Consider the following 4,483-nt stretch of genomic DNA (forward strand, 5'->3'; position numbering starts at 1 on the left):
TCCCCCTCTCTCTTCTCTCTCTCTCTCTTTCCCTCTCTCTCCTCTCTCCTCTCCTTCTCTCTCCCTCTCCCTCTCTCTCTTCTCTCTCTCCCTCTCTCTCTCTCTCTCTTCTCCCTCTCTCTCTCTCTCCCTCTCTCTCTCTCTCTCTCTTCTCTCACTCTCTCTCTCCCTCTCTCTTTCCCTCTCTCTCTCTCCCTCTCTCCCTCTCTCTCTCTCTCCCTCTCTCTCTCTCTCTCCCTCTCTCTTTCCCTCTCTCTCTTTCATCCGTCTCACTCTGGCAGATCTTTAGGCCACATTATGGACAGCCCATGGCACTCTGCCAAGATAGTGTTTGGTATGGGTGGATGAGGACAGGCAGACAGGCAGACAGGCAGCATCTCCATATTAATGACATCATGACTTCACCATTACATAATCAAATAGATTAGACATGTATGCAGAGCTCCGGGGTCTGACAGGGATGAAATAACTCACACAGAAGGGTTGTCATGGACCAACCACAGTGTGGTCAGACCCAAAACCAGACTCAGGCTCTAGTCTATCTTAGAGATGTGCTGTAGTAGAAGATGATTGTGTTAGAGACTCAGCATTCACTCTAGAGTGTCAGTTGCAGAGAGGCCGATGCTGCTGACAGCATCCTTCAACTTCACCTTTGACCTCGGAGAGATGGAGAGCGAGGGATACATATCAAAGAAGAAGAAAATGGGTTTCGAGAAAATGCTTCGCCATGCTTTTTGCGTGTGAGTGCACGTGTGTGTGTGCACGTGTGTGTGTGTGTGTGTGCACGCGTGTGTTTGCGTGACATTGAAGCACTATCAGGGGTCATTTTGATGTAAATCCAGTGGCTGCTTGGCCCAGAGTCTCTCAGACAGGGACACAGAGATGACTCATTAAAGCCAGCATGACATTATTAACAAGCACCCTGGTAATTCCTATATAACTCCCCATGTCATCTAGCCTTCACTGTCTCCTCTCCCTCTATCCCTCTATCTGTCACACCCTGATCTGTTTCACCTGTCTTATGCTTGTCTCCACCCCCCTCCAGGTGTCACCCATTTCTCCATCATCCCCTGTCCATTAATACCTGTGGTTTCTGTTTGTCTGTTGCCAGTTCGTCTTGTCTCGTCAAGTATACCAGCGTGCTTTTCCGTACGCCTGTTTTCTAGATCTTACGGTTTTGACCATTCTGCCTGCCCTGACCCTGACTGCCGCTCTGTACCTTTGTGACTCTGCCCTGGATTACTGACATCTGCCTGTCCTGACCCTGAGCCTGCCTGCAGTTCTGTCCCGTACTGATTTTGCCCTGGATTACTGACCTCTGCCTGCCCTTGACCTGTCATTTGCCTGCCCCTTGTTTTGTCAATAAACATCTGTGATTTGATCTGTCTGCATTTGGGTCTTATTTTTTTATTTTTTTTTACCTTTATTTAACTAGGCATGTCAGTTAAGAACAAATTCTTATTTTCAATAATGGCCTAGGAACAGTGGGTTAACTGCCTCGTTCAGGGGCAGAATGACAGATTTTTACCTTGTCAACTCGGGGATTCGATCCTGCAACCTTTCGATTACCAGTCCAACACTCTAACCACTAGGCTACCTGCCACCAAAATCCTGTTATCTTGAACCGTGATACTATCCCCTACATTCCACTGGATCCACATCTATAAAAGGGGTGTCCAAACCCTGGACCATGAATAGGTTTACAACGGCCCAAAAAATTTGGGCTATGAGCTCAGGAATACTCTCTCCCTCCAACGTCGTCTTCCCTGCCTCCTCTGAGACTCTCCCTTTATTTTCTGCCCTCCACTAAACTACCCTACATTAAACTACCATCCATTAAACTACCCTCCACTAAACTACCCTCCATTAAACTACCCTCCACTAAACTACCCTCCACTAAACTACCCCCGACTAAACTACCCTACATTAAACTACCATCCATTAAACTACCCTCCACTAAACTACACTACATTAAACTAGCCTCCATTAAACTACCCTCCATTAAACTACCCTCCACTAAACTACCCCGACTAAATTACCCTCCATTAAACTACCCCCGACTAAACTACCCTCCATTAAACTACCCTCCACTAAACTACCCTCCACTAAACTACCCTCCATTAAACTACCCTCCATTAAACTACCCTCCACTAAACTACACTACATTAAACTATCCTCCACTAAACTACCCTCCATTAAACTACCCTCCATTAAACTACCCTCCACTAAACTACCCCCCACTAAACTACGCTCCACTAAACTACCCTCCATTAAACTACCCTCCATTAAACTACCCTCCACTAAACTACCCTACATTAAACTACCCTCCACTAAACTACCCTCCATTAAACTACCCTACATTAAACTACCCTCCACTAAACTACCCTCCACTAAACTACCCTCCACTAAACTACCCTCCATTAAACTACCCTCCATTAAACTACCTTACATTAAACTACCCTCCACTAAACTACCCTCCATTAAACTACCCTGCATTAAACTACCCTCCACTAAACTACCCTCCACTAAACTACCCTCCACTAAACTACCCTCCATTAAACTACCCTCCATTAAACTACCCTCCATTAAACTGCCCTCCACTAAACTACCCTCCACTAAACTACCCTCCACTAAACTACCCTCCATTAAACTACCCTCCACTAAACTACCCTCCACTAAACTACCCTCCATCCATAAGTTCACTTTTCCTCTCTCCCCCATCCTCCCCAAAGGAGGAAATATAATATAATAATTATAGCATGATTAACCCCTTTCATCACATCATTAACCCTGTTGGTCCCCAGAGCGGATCCTGCCTATGGGCAACAACACACACACACACACACACACACACACACAAGCGTTCACATAACATACACACATCAGAGCCTGCTGGCAATACCCACACACATGAAAGGCCCACTTGATTTGTAAAAAGCAGAGGCTGATTTCCCACTTCTCCCCAGTAATATATATTGTAACAGCCATGTTAATAAATACACTTACCGTGCCTTCAGCAAGTTTTCACATCCCTTTATTTTTACAACATTTTATTGTGTTACAGACTGAATTTAAAATGGATTAAATGTATATTTTCTGGTCACTGACCTACACACAATACACAAAAACGTCAAAGTAGGAGAATGTTGTTCGCCATTTTTACAAATTAATTAAATATGAAGAGCTGAAATGTTTTGAGTGAATAGGCAAGCCTAAATAAGTAAAAATGTGCTTAACAAGGCACATATTAAGTTTCATGGACTCACTCTGTGTGCAATAATAGTGTTTAACATGATATTTGAATGACTACCTCATCTATGTACCCCACACATTCAATTATCTGTAAGGTCCCTCAGTCGAGCAGTGAATTTCAAACAGAGATTCAACCACAAAGACCAGGGAGGTTTTACAATGCCTCGCAAAGAAGAGCACCTATTGGCTGATGGGTAAAAAATGAAAAAGGCAGACATTGATTATCCCTTTGATCATGGTGAAGTTATTAATTACACTTTGGATGGTGTATCAATGCACCCAGTCGCTACAAAGTTGCAGGCGTCAGTTGCCGGAGAGGAAAGAAACCGCTCAGGGATTTCACCATGAAACGAATGGTGATTTAAAACAGTTACAGAGTTTAATGGCTGTGAAAGGAGAAAACTGAGGATGGATCAACAACATTGTAGTTACTCCACAATACTAACCTAATTGACAGAGTTAAAAAAGAAGGAAGCCTGTACAGAATAAAAATATTCCAAAACATACATCCTGTAAAACAAGGCACTAAAGTAATACTGCAAAAAATGTGTCAAAGCAATTCACTTCTTGTCCTGAATAAAGTGTTATGTTTGTGGCAAATCCAATACAACACATTACTGAGTACCACTCTCCACATTTTCAAGCATAGTGGCGGATGCATCGTGTTATGGGTATGCTTGTAATCATTAAGGACTGGGGAGTTTTTCAGGATAAAAAATAAATAGAATGGAGCTAAGCACCGGCAAACCTGGTTCAGTCTGCTTTCCACCAGACACTGGGAGAATAATTCACCTTTAATTAGGACAATAACCTAAAACACAAGGTCAAATATACACTGGGGTTGCTTACCATGAAGACAGGGAATGTTCCTGAGTGGCCTAGTTAGAGTTTTGATTTAAATCTACTTGAAAATCTATGGAAAGACCTGGAAATGGTTGTCTAGCAATGATAAACAACCAGTTTGACAGAGCTTGAAGAATTTTGAAAATAATAATGGGCAAATGTTACACAATCCAGGTGTGGAAAGCTCTTAGAGACTTACCCAGTTAGACGCACAGCTGTAATCTCTTCCGAAGGTACTTCTACTCATGATTGTCTCAGGGGTGTGAATACTTATGTAAATGAGATGTTTCTGTATTTCATTTTCAATAAACGTGCAAACATTTCTAAAAACATGTTTTCACTTTGTCATTATGGTGTATTATGTGTGGATGGGTGAGAGACATAAATG

This window comes from Oncorhynchus kisutch, linkage group LG15 (genome assembly GCF_002021735.2).
Source record: "Oncorhynchus kisutch isolate 150728-3 linkage group LG15, Okis_V2, whole genome shotgun sequence".
In the NCBI taxonomy this organism is placed as follows: Eukaryota; Metazoa; Chordata; class Actinopteri; order Salmoniformes; family Salmonidae; genus Oncorhynchus; species Oncorhynchus kisutch.